General features: G+C 35.4%; 1 pseudogene; it reads left to right on the plus strand.

Annotated features, from left to right (window-relative positions):
- The first annotated feature begins 11210 nt into the window (after window positions 1–11210).
- Window positions 11211–13087, plus strand: LOC124975149 (E3 SUMO-protein ligase PIAS2-like; annotated as a pseudogene).
- Window positions 13088–13533: the final 446 nt, after the last annotated feature.

The raw sequence follows: 13533 nt of genomic DNA on the forward strand, positions 1-13533 counted from the left end.
AAAGACACATGCTGCTGAGAAGCCATTTCGTACCTAGAAACCTGTGTTTTCTCATTTCTACTATTGTATGTTTTCAGAAAACTCTGTTGGATAATGTCTTCATGGGGGCTTTTGATTTAAGTAGGTGCTGTGTTTCCACAGCTCACAAAACACTTTGAAGTTACTGTGTAGATACTGCTTAACCATTATCTGACACCTTATTAATTTTGTTTCAGAAACTTAAGTCTTAAAATTTTATCATGGGCACTCATGTCATCCACAAGCCCAAATACAATATGTCAACTCCTCCTGGTCTGAAATCCAGATTCCAATTCTCTAATGTTTTATGGTACTGCTAATAATTATATATCTCTCCAGTCTTGGCCTCCCTTTTGTTGTATACTCTCAATAAAAAAAAAAAAAAAACCGGTGCATGCCTCTATAGCCCATGTCCCTCTTTGTTTTGAAATCATAGGGCTTTGTGTTCCTTTACATTCCTCTATATCAACCTGTTCTATAATTAATAAACCCTGATTAATAATATCAACCTATATTTTGATATGTAAAGGGGTGTTGAGTTAATTTCTAACTGGTGTTTGCCCTAGATATAAACTGAAGCAAGATTCCCTGCATCCTGGAATGGAAACCCCAAGATGACACAGATATATGAGAATGTTCTGCTGAGTTATATAATATATAGGACTGAATTTTATATATGTAAATCACAAATCCTGCTTTTTTGATGAGAATAAGAAATTGCAAATGCCTTCTGATATGGTGGAGGTTTTTTGGTTTTGGAGTCAGACACAGCTCATCATGAGTCCCAGTCCACCTGCTTATTACTTGTGAAAGTTTGTCCACCAGAGGAAAGAGATGTTACAGTATGGTCATCAGGTGTAAGTCCAAATTGTCAAATAAGTTTGCATTTAATGTATTTAAACCATAGAGTCAAGACTGTGGAAGATTGCAGGCTATGTGACTTTAACCTCCTGGGCTCCCCATCTTCTTTTTCATGCTGTCTGATATCTGCAATGGGAAAGAACCTATGACCAGAAAGAAGTGGGAAAGAATGATCTACTTTTGGACACTTTCTGGTTGCAGGTTCCTGCTCCCACTCAGGACATTGTTTCTCCTACTTATGGAGTCTGAGGAGAAATATTAGTAGAAAACCCTATCCATCAACTCTAGCATATAAAGAGATAGACCAGGCCCTTTAAGTCCCTGATGTCATGGGACTCATAACTCTCAAATCTGGAATACAGCTACTGTCAACTGGGTTATGATAGAGTCAAACTTGAGGGTGTAGTTCTCAAAACACATATACTTCATTAGTAATATTTTATTAGTCAGAGATAATATTCTGGATATACTAGGTTATGTTATTAATATTAATTTCAACTGTTTAAAAATGTGAATATTAGAAATATTTTAATTATCCTTGTGCCTTCCCTGTTGTTTCCTTTGGACATTGTTGTTTTAGGGGGTTACTTCCCAGTTCAAAGATCAGTCTTTCTCCTAAACAAGAACAGAAAGCAGAAAAGTTAAATGGAATTTTATAGTAATTGTTATTATATTATTTTCATTTATGAAAGATAAACAGGATATAACCCATAAACTGAAATGATCTTATTTGCAAGGTTAAAAGCAAATGTTCTGCTGACTGGGCTAGATCCCACTTCGGGAAGAAAACCTTGACTTAAAACAGCAGCAGTCTGAGGCTCTGAGGTGCAATTTCCTGATCTCAAAAGAAAAAAAGAAAAAAGCTGCAACCAACAAACCTGTCATTCTGGCTTTATTAATGCTAGGATTGGATAATACTCCCTGTCACTCAAAACAAACAAACAAACAAAGAAAAAAGGCTCACTGGACTCAGACTCAGGAGGTATGGTCTGAAGCCCTGTCCAATCAGGAGCAGTTAGTGAGAACTATCCAATCCTGTGTGCAACCAGGGAGGAAGGGTGGGATTCCACAATCTGGCCAGGGGCATTTTACTCCTGAATCTGCCATTTTTGCCATTTGGTTCCAGCCCTCACTCTCATCCTTTGTAGTCACGTTCTGCTCTACTGTGCAGGTGCTGAAGATCCCTAGGGACAGACCTGGATCCTAGGCACCAGGAAATGGTGAGTGTGCAGTGGCATCAGGAACCTGGGGAGGAAGACTGGGGGAGGGAGACTGTTGGAACCGCAGGACTGGCTCTGGTGGGAACAGGAGCTAGCAGCTAATCAATGTACCCACACATCCTTCAATATGTGTTTGACGTGCTGGTCATGATGGTGAATTTGAACTTACAGATATTAAAGGGACTTTTCTGAGTATTGAAAGGGATAGCAATGAGATTTGAGCTGAGGCTTCTCAATTCTAAACTCAGTGCTTTTCCTGATTATCGATGTATAGTGAATGTTCTTACAACAGACATAACATGTTAGGAGTGACTGTGGAAAGCAACTGAAGTGAGTAAGAATGTGATTACTAAATGAGCCTAGTGGTAGAGAATCAGAGTAAAACTAACTAAGGGAAGGTCAAGACTGAGGAGGAACATCACTGCATTGGGTAGAAATAAGGGTTATATAAAATAGTCCAAAACCTTTGGTTTATTTATGACCAATTTGATTAACACAAAACAGATACTGAGGACATAGAATATGGGATGCTCTCTAGAAAGGCATAGTAAAATATAATTTGAAGGAAGGTCTGATAGTTCCATTATACTCTTGTTTGTTTAATTGGAATAAGTGACAAAATTCAAGGTTCTGTTGAAAGATATTAAAATAATTTGAGACAATAGGAAAAGTTTCCAGTTTACAGAGATGTGAGAGTGGCTTAGAAACTAAAACACTGTGGACTAGAATTTGTTGAATATACAGATATACAGCCTCCAGCAGGTGTCCATTCTTCTCCACTTCTTTTCCCAACTCAGTGATGTCCTTCCTATGTTTATGTATGGTAGATCATGGAGATAACTGATGGGGAAGTCATCAAAGAGCTTCAGTTCAGTAGCTGGTAATGTGCTTATGCTAAGACCTGTGGATTGAGATCCCATTTAGCTTATTTTCCAGAATCAGTAACAAAAACAGAAAGAGCTCTGATTCTTGGTCCTTTGAGTGGAACCTTGTGTCAGGAATCTGCATCTTCACAGGATGTAGATTTAAAAAATGGAGAGTTCCACTGAGTCATGAAAATGAGAGACTGGGGAGTTGGATCCCAGAGGAAGAATGATATTTCAATAATATTTAGGGAAATACAGGCACAATTACCAGTATTCTGCTGTTTTAGCAATCTTTCCTCTTGAGTGTCTGATTACCTGTAAATGTAAGTACTTGCTAGCTCATGTGGATCTGAATAAAGAGAGACATACATAAGTAAAAAGGTATTTTATGATTTATAGTATTTCAGTGTGCCTGACAATAGTATTCCCAATGACAACATATATGTAAACTTTCAGTGTTTAAAAATTTTTTAAGGTTTCATGAAACTCATTATACTGTTTGTGGGTAAAGGGAATAAATAGGTTTATTTATTTATTTATCTATTTTGATGGGTCCTGGGAATTGAACTCTGTTACACTCACACACTGAGCCACATCCCCAGTCTTACTTTATATTTTATTTAGAGACAAGGTCTCCCTGAGTTGCTTAGGACCTTGCTTGTGCTGAGTTATTTTTGTTTTTGTTTTTGTTTTTCCTTTCTTTTTTTGTACTTAACAACTGAGACTTATCCCAAGCCCTTTTGTTTTATGTTCTGTTTTGAGATAGGGTGTTGTCAAGTTGTAGAGGTCCTTACTAATTTGCTGAGATGCTTAACCACTGAGACTTATCCCAAGCCCTTTTGTTTTATGTTCTGTTTTGAGATAGGGTGTTGTCAAGTTGTAGAGGTCCTTACTAATTGCTGAGACTGGCTTTGAGCTTAAAATGCTCCTGCCTCAACCAATCAATTTGCTGGGATTTCAGGAAGGCATCACCACACCCTGAAAAATGGGGTATTTTCTGTAGGTGATATCCATTCTGAAGAACTAGTATCACAATTTTCACACTAGCTTACTTGGTCATTGATCCATGGATAACCAAGAGAGAGGGCACTCTGCATCTTGCTACCTTGTGTTGGGTTATCAAAGTCTGTTCCACTTCAGGTAAAAAGAAAATATTATGATAGCTATTAATTGGATTTCAAGTTCTGACTTCAAGACAGGCAGTTTCTGAGAATAAACTGTTCTCAAGTTCTGCCAGTAGAGTGACTGTCAGCCTGAAATGGAACTAAGACTGTGTTTATTGAAGGGCTGGGTTGTGGCTCAGGTAGAGCACTTTCCTGACATGTGAGACACTGATTTAGATTCTCAGCACCCCACATAGATAAATAAATTAATTAATTAAAAGTCCACCCAAAAAATGGGTATGTTCTTTGACTACTTTATAGTTTGAAAAAGTTGAGGCAGAGTTTTATAAAACAGCTTATGTTTTAATCATATCAGTCAAGAAATAGCATTCCATATAGGTGAATCCAAATTTTTACCAGTTTATTGAGAAAAACCTACCTACCCACTTTATTATACATTTTTCTTCTAAAGTCATCCCACTGAAACTGATCCTGATGGTGCCTGTCTTACATTGGATGAGCTCTACTATCAATCTCACTTAAAGGTAAAGTGATCTTTTGTGCAATGAATTTTCTTGCTCTTAATACTGAGTTTTGAGGTGTTAATACATGAAACTTAGCAATGGTTTCCCTGATATATTTTTTGCAAATTCACTCAGAAAAAAAAAAAACATTTTAAAAGAATTATGTTGATATTTTTTTTAACATGTATAAATGCCAGTGTTACATTGAGTATTTTAGTGTAGGGGGACTGGAGGAAACTGGGCTGGAAAATACATATAGCAGTAAAACTGTATTAGGAATGAATTTCTCAGTTCAGAAGAAATAGGAAATTTGGTCAAGGATTTTTTGTTAGATTTACATAAGTGTGAAATTTATATCATACTTACATGATTTTTAACATTCATGCTCAAGTTATTTTTAGTAGAATCATGGAATTTCCCTCCTGCCTTTAATTTAAAATAAGTAAAGCACATTGCTCACAGTTTTTTTTTTTTTTTTTTTTTTTTTTTTTTTTTATTGGGCCCTTTATATTTTACTACCATACGTTTCTAGGAGAACTTTTTCATTATTTCTATTCTTGGCCCCATTTTTACACTAAAATAATGTTAGAAATTATGGAAACATAGAAATTTAGAATACATATATTAATTTATGGATTAGGGGCTACAGTTGTAACTCAATAGTACAGCACTTGCCTAGTCTGTGTGAGGCACTGGGTTCAATCTTCACCATCACATAAAATTATGTAAATAAATAAAGGTATGAAATATAATAAAGTTGTAAAATATTTGCATTTAAAAGGGATTTTACCTTCCTTTCTGTCTCTTTCCACTAATAGTATATGTAAAACTCTTCACTTTAATTGAAGATAGATGTCTTGTGCAAAATAATAACCAGTTCTAAAATCAGAGAATCTCAATAACCATATGATGATGATACTTTCATAAATTTTAGTATCATAGTATCTAAAGGTATCCAAGCCCTTATGTCACATTTTGAGATCCCAAATTTTAAAAGTTATTTGCTTAGTTATGTAACTATTCACTTTAGAGATTTTTATTTTTAATGAGTTTTTCAAAGTTAATAAATATATTTCCATATTTTCTGGATCAGCTAAAATAAGGATTCAAATGTTAAAAACTTCTTAATTTTTTGAAAATGAATAAATTTGTAGAAAAAGTTGCTATATAATGAATTGTTCTAAATAACATGCAAGAAATGACTATCAGTTAACGCTACTGAATTCTAAAAATTAAACTTTAATTTTGTATTCACTTTTGATGTCTGGGATATATAAGTTCAGGTGAGTTATATTGAATTGGTGCCATAAAAAGAAGTAACAAGTTAGAGAAATGTCATAAATATGAGAGTTGGAGCCAGAATATCCTCCAAGCATCCTCTAATAATGAGGCATATATTTGGACTTACAATGAAGATTTGCTTATTTTTTTTAATGATTTACTCCAAGACTCAGTAGTCCCTTGCAGAAAACATCTCTCCAATGTCTGTTCTTTGAGCAATCTCTGTCATCATTCTTTGGTTATTTAGTAAATCTTTTCTTTTAGTAATTGTGTGTGGTTTCCATTCACTACCCCCACAAGATTGTGGCATTCTTCTTTTCTTTCTTGGAAGGATAAACATTTATATTTACATTTATTGTTAGCTATTTGATGAACACAAATGAACACATGATTAACAGAGCATTCACTCTTTGTGATTCAAACTGATTTTATTTATAAGGTACTGTTAAAGCTCAGGTCTCATGTTTTCACCTCATGAGATAATTTGTGCCAATATAAGTCACAAAAGCTCATTTAAAATATCACATTTAAATTTATAACTTTTTAAAAAGCACTCTAAACTACAGATGGCTATAATTTATCCTAGGTAATTTGGATTAATAAAATTCTTTTATGAATGTCAGTATTTGTGCAATTATCTTGGAGGTAAGGGGAGTAATATTTCAGATCTTTCTCTTGTCTCTAATCATTCTCACCCCCATGAGAAGACATAGCTTAGTAAGTTGAAGAATTGACATTTAATTTTATATTGGAGTGACTCAGAAATATGTTCTCTTTCTCTTGTATCCTGCAGTAAACTATTATGATAATTTTTCATATTTGGTCCATTTACACCGAAATATTTTTTCCTTTTAGAATGTCCCGGAAGAAGAAGGAGAATCACATCAAGCTTCTAATGAATTGAGGGAAGAGGGTAAACTATTTAAATAATATCTGTTGCTGAGCTGCTCATTGATTTGAAATTATGGAGCTTTTTTATATACTCTCTACTTTGTTTTTATTATTATAGAAGCAAATACTGACACTAGGGAACCAGAATACCGAATATTACCTGACAACTATAATACTGATTGTAAAAAGAAAAAGGTGATAGAAATCAGTCTTGTAGAACGTTGCAGCATAAAGAACAATCCATGTTTTCTCTTCACATTAGTCGGCCCAAAGGTAAAATTAAAAAAGAAAAAGATTTTGTCAATTGTTTTTATATATCATCTATCATATGCACATAATGATGCCAAACAACGTAGACATAAGTTTAAGGTCTCGGGGTTCTAATAAAAAGGATAGCAACAGTTGTGGTTTATGTATAGAATCAATTTTTGTAGAATATGGTGGGAGTAGTCAATTCTGTGGTAAGTCATCATATAACAAAAGAATCAGAATGCAAGCCAAAAGCACAGCTTGATTAATATAAGTAGAAAGAATTCATTTATGAAGGGAAAGTTACACTTGGTCTGTCATATGTTATGGTAAGTTCCTCCTCTTTCTAATTCCTCAGGGCTTTGTAACGAAGGGTGTACTCTACAACTGGTCACACCTCCATCTCCTTTTGTTGTTCACTTTGAGCCCAGGTCTCTAAATTGCCCAGGTTGACTGAAACTAAAAATCACCTGACACAACCTCCTGAATTTCTGGGAATGCAAAAATACACCACTTTGTCCAGCAGTGTTTGTTGTTTTTAATGTGATGTTGAATATATTTTGCAAGTATTTTATAAAAATTTTTAGACTACAACCCTCAAGGATATTGGCCTGTAGTTTTCTTTCTTTGTTGTGTCCTTATTTTCCTTTCCAATCAGGGTAATACTCACTTTGTAGAATTACTTTGGAGTGTCTTTCCTTCTCTCTAACAAATAATGGTGGGACACTGGTATCAGTTCTTCTTTGAATATCTGATAAAATTCAGCCCTGTGTTCACCTCTGGTCCTGGAGGCTTTTTATTACTGCTTCAATATAATTGCCTGCTATTAGGTTGGATTATTGCATTCCTTTGATTTATATTTTGAGTTGTTTAGATTCATATCTACTACTTCATACAGATATTCTAGGATTTCCATTTTTTACATGTCAGTCTTCATAATGTTTTTCTAGATATTCCTGTTTATTGAACAATAAGTTTTTCCAGAAAATTCCTAGTAGTTTTCTGGATTTCAGTGATGTCTGTTTTAATATTTCTCTTTTGGTTTCTAGGTTTATTTATTTGTTTCTTCTTTCTCTTTCCTTTAATTACCTTGGTTAGGGGTTTGTAAATTTTGATTCCCTTTTCAAAAATAAAGTCTGTTCCTTTATTACTATGTAGTTTTCCTTCATTTTCTATTTTATAGTTTAAACTCTGATAAGTAGTATTTCTTTCATTGTACTTGTTCAAATTGATTTATTGTTGTTTTTTCTAATACCTTGGGTTGCAACATTAGGTTTTTCATTTGAAATCTCTCAGATTTTTAAATGTAGAGAGTCATTTTTATGAAGTTCCCTCTTACAACTGCTTTTGCTACATCAGGGATGAGAGATGGGAAGGGAAAAGAAAGGGACTACTATGCAAATTATGTATATGTCATGAAGAATCCCACTTTTATGTATAAATATGGTTCAATAAAAGAAAATAAAACACTGGAAAAAAAGAACTGTTTTTATTGTATCCCATAGATTCTGGGATGCTGTCTCTCTGTTCTCATTTCATTCTGAGGTTTTTAAAAATTTACCCCAACTTCATCAGTGATCCATTGGACATGCAAATGTATTGTTCATTATCCAAGTGTTCATACAGTTTTTGTAGATTTTTATTGTGGTTTAATTCTTTTTCTTAGTTCATTATCGTACATAAGATCAGGGTTAATTTTGACATAATTATAAAGCATGGAATAAAATTTTCTCCAATTAAATACCCAATACTTTCCCATTTCCTTCCATCCTCCCTCCTGATATTACCTTCCTCTATTCCACAGATCATTCTTCTGTTTGTTTATAGTTGTCTTAATTTGTGCTTTATGGATATATATATAAAGGTCAAAGTCACAGTGGTTTTCTCACATGTGTACACAGGATAATTTGTTCAGATTCATTCCACCATTACTCTCTTTGCTTTCCCTCATCTCTCCAGTCTTAATTAATTTCCTCTACTCATCTGTTCTCTCTTTTATTTTTCATAAAATTTCCCATTTTTACCCTTTATTTTTGTCTAGCTTCTTCAAGTGACAGAAAACATTTTTCAAATGATGGAAACCTTTTACTTTATAAGTCTCTTGTCTATTTTACTTAGCATGATATATTTTCCTGTTTTTTTTTTTCATTTACCAGAAAATACCATGATTTCATTTTCATTTATGACTTAGTAAAACTTCATTATAGGGGCTGGGATGATAGCTTGGTTATAGACCACTTGCCTGGCAAATGTGAGGAACTGGGTTTGATCCTCAGCACCATATTAAATAAAACCAAAATAAAGATACTGTGTTCACCTACAAATAAAAATAATTTTTTAAAAATCATACACACACATATACATATCTTCCTTTATATACATATATGCATATGTGTGTGTGTGTGTGTGTGTGTGTGTGTATTGTTTATTAATCTGCTGATAGGTACCTAGACTGATTACATTGCCTGGCTATGTTGAATTGTGCTGCTATATACATTATGTTCCTACCAATATATAGTATGCTTATTTTAGATCTTTTGTATATGTATAAGTAACTCAGATAGCTGGATCATACAGTGATCCTGTTATTACTATTATTTTGAAGTTTGTCTATAATGCTTTCGAGGATAATGGTGCTAATTTGCAGTTCCATCAACAAGAGATGAGTGAACCTTTTCCTTGCATCCCTGTTAACATTTATTAATAGTTGACATTCTAACTGGAATAAAGTTTCAATGTACTTTTGTTTTGTATTTCCCTTACTGCTAGAAATGTTGAACATTTTTTTCATATACTTATTGTCATTTTCATTTATTTTTTAAAGAAGTTTCTCTGTAGTTCTTTTGTCCATTTATTTTTTGAGTCATTTGCTATTTGGAGATAAGTGTTGTAAGATTTTTACATATTCTGGATTTTAATCCCATATTGGAGAACAAGATGGCAAAAATTTTCCCCCATTCTGTAGGCTTACTTTCTATGTTATTCTTTCCATTGCTGTGTAGAAGCTTTTGAATTTGATGCCATCCCAACTCCTGATTCTTGGTTTTGTTTATGCACCTCATTATTGATATTAATTTTGCCAGGGCATCTCGCTGAGTATTCCTCAAAAATGCATTGGTCATTTATCTGGTGATGCATATCAAAGAGACACATGGCATAGCAGGATCTATAGAATGTAAAAACCACATATTATAAAATAATATTTGATATAATGTTTATTTAAAACATGGGTACTAGTAGATTCTAATTGTTGAAGAATTAAACACAATAAATATATAGAAAGGAAAAAGAGTGAAATGGTAATAAGTGACATATCTTATTAAGTTTCAGTAACAGATTAAATTGGGAATATCAACAAAGGAGTTGAATTCCATTTCAGGATCTGCCTAGTGTGGAGGTCTTCTCTGCCATGTCCCACGTGGATGAGGAAAGGGTTAATTGTTGGAGGAAGAGGTTGACTGTTTTTCAGTCTATTTCCCAAAAACTTACACACTCAAGAAACATACAAGAGCCAATACTCTTTTTAAATGAGAGGAGGCATGATGTTTCTAGCCATACATCTCTGGCCTCTAACAACTACCACTCACCCAACTCTTTTATTTTGAATACACAGGTAAAGGCATTTAAGACCTGGAGGAGCTTCTTCTGTGATTGACAGGATAGAGTGGAGTTAGGGAAGCCATTCTCTTAGGAGAGATATTGCAGAAGGACACAGGGAACCAATGGAATGCAGCACCACATGCTTCCTGGTAATCTGGGACAGACTTTTGTACTTGTTAGTTCCTGGAAATTAGGCCTCTGCATACCATGGCTCACCCTAGTTTGATTCTGCTATATACGGATGGCTTCCCATAGCTTATATAAGAGGAAAGTTGGTAAATATAAAAGGGGAGAGGAGGAGAGAGAACAAAGAATAAGAAAGTTAAATATCACAGACAACAAAATAAAGCAAAAGAAGTGGGTGCACATTTTGTAGGGAGGTAAACTAGGTTAAACATTAGAAAGTGGAAAAATCAGCATTAGAAAAAACTGAGTTTTGGTGGTGTCTTTAGTGGCGCCCAGTGCAGGATGGTGCTGGAGGTGGTGGTGGCCGTGGTGGTGGCGGCTGTGGCGTTGTTGGCGGCAGCGGGAGGGGGAACGGTGGCGGCAGCTGCGGCGGCGCCCATGGGTGATATAAAATGGTGGATTTCAAAGTTGAGGAATATGGTTTATACTTTTAGGGTTTCTGAACTACAAGTGTTACTAGGCTTTGCTGGGTGGAATAAAAGTGGATGCAAACATGACCTACTAATGAGGGCACTGCATTTATTGAGTGACTGCAGCCCTGCGGTTCAGATTAAAATCCGAGAATTGTATAGACGTCGGTATCCACGGACTCTTGAAGGACTTTCTGACTGATCCACAATCAAATCATCAGTTTTTAATTTGGATGGTAACTCCTCACCTCTAGAACCTGACTTGACTGTGACTGGAATCCACTCATTACCCTCCACTTCAGTTACACCTCATTCTCCATCCTCTCCTGTTGCTTCTGTGCTGTTTCAAGATACCAAGCCCACATTTGAGATGCAGCAGCCATCTCCTCCAATTCCTCCTTTCCATCCTGATGTGCAGTTAAAAAACCTGCCCTTTTTTGATGTCCTTGATGTTCTCATCAAGCCCACAAGTTTAGTTCAAAGCAGCATTCAACGATTTCAAGAGAAGTTTTTTTATTTTTTCTTTGACACCTCAGCAAGTTAGAGAGTTATGCATATCAAGGGATTTTTTGCCAGGTTGTAGGAGAGATTATACAGTCCAATTTCAGCTGAGACTTTGCCTGGTGGAGACGAGTTTTCCTCAAGAAGATAACTATCCCAATAGTCTATGTATAAAAGTAAATGGGAAGCTGTTTCCTTTGCCTGGCTATGCACCACCACCTAAAAATGGGATTGGACAGAAGCGCCCTGGACGTTCCTTGAATATTACATTGTTAGTTAGGTTGTCTTCAGCTGTGCCAAACCAGACTTCCATTTCTTGGGCATCTGAAATTGGAAAGTTAAAGAAAAACTTACTGCAGATCCAGATAGTGAAATTGCTACAACTAGTCTTTGAGTGTCCTTGATGTGTCCTTTAGGAAAAATGAGGCTGACAATCCCGTGCCATGCTGTGACTTGTACACATCTACAGTGCTTTGATGCTGCCCTTTATCTATAAATGAATGAGAAGAAGCTCACCTGGATTTGTCCTGTGTGTGACAAAAAAGCTGCCTATGAAAGTCTAATATTAGATGGGCTTTTTATGGAAAATCTCAATGACTGTTCTGATGTGGATGAAATCAAATTCCAAGAAGATGGTTCTTGGTGTACTATGAGACTGAAGAAAGAAGCTATGAAAGTGTCCAGCCAACCATGTACAAAAATAGAAACTTCAAGTGTACTCAGTAAGCCTTGTTCAGTGACTGTAGCCAGTGAGGCAAGCAAGAAGAAAGTGGATATTATTGACCTAACAATAGAAAGCTCTTCTGGTGAAGAGGAAGACCCCCTGCAAAGAGGAAATGCATCTTTATGTCAGAAACACAAAGCAGCCCAACCAAAGGGGTTCTCATGTATCAGCCATCTTCTGTAAGGGTCCCCAGTGTGACTTCAGTTGATCCTGCTGTTATTCCATTTTCATTAACAGACTACTCAGTACCATTCCACCACACACCAATATCAAGCATGTCATCAGACTTGCCAAGTTTGGATTTTCTTTCCCTTATTCCAGTTGATCCCCAGTACTGTCCTCCTATGTTTTTGGATAGTCTCACCTCAACCTTTACAGCAAGCAGTATGTCTGTCACCACCACCAGCCCCCATGAAAACAGTACTCATGTTAGTTCATCCAGAAGCAGAAGTGAGACAGGGGTCATAATCAGCAGTGGAAGTAACATTCCTGACATCATCTCATTGGACTAAAGGTGGACTCATTTGATTCTGGGAATCATTCATCAAAACTGCTCTTTCTTGGATCTCTGGTCCATGGATGCTATTTTTTTGGCAATTTGATATTTATTGAAATGTCAAATGGATTCTTTTGCTTTCTGAGAGATGAACACAGATGACTGAAGCAAGACCAAAATGACACACAAGAACTTATCTTACTCATGCTGTATGCTGAGCATCAGATACATTTCAGCCATAACGGTGTCTTCTTGAGTGGTGGATTTCAATTTCTTACATTACTGGATGGATTCTACAAGGCAGCTTAAAGTTTATTGTTATATTAAACAGCAATAAAAATTATGTAAATATTTAAACTTTTCTAATTGAAAAAAGGTGTAATCACTGATTCTAAAATGTTAGCAACTTCTGTTTAATCTAATGTGAAAGAAAAAATATATGGAAAGAAGTCATGTTTGCTGAATGAGTCTTTTCCATGGAGAGTTGTTCTATTTTGTTGAAGTAATGAAGTTTTGAGAAGTGGCCAAAGCTTGGGTTCCACTATTCTTGCAATTTCGCTCTTCATGATTCCATCAAAGAAAAATGATCTTTGTGGTGTTCTT

This window comes from Sciurus carolinensis, unplaced genomic scaffold (genome assembly GCF_902686445.1).
Source record: "Sciurus carolinensis unplaced genomic scaffold, mSciCar1.2, whole genome shotgun sequence".
Classification (NCBI taxonomy): Eukaryota; Metazoa; Chordata; class Mammalia; order Rodentia; family Sciuridae; genus Sciurus; species Sciurus carolinensis.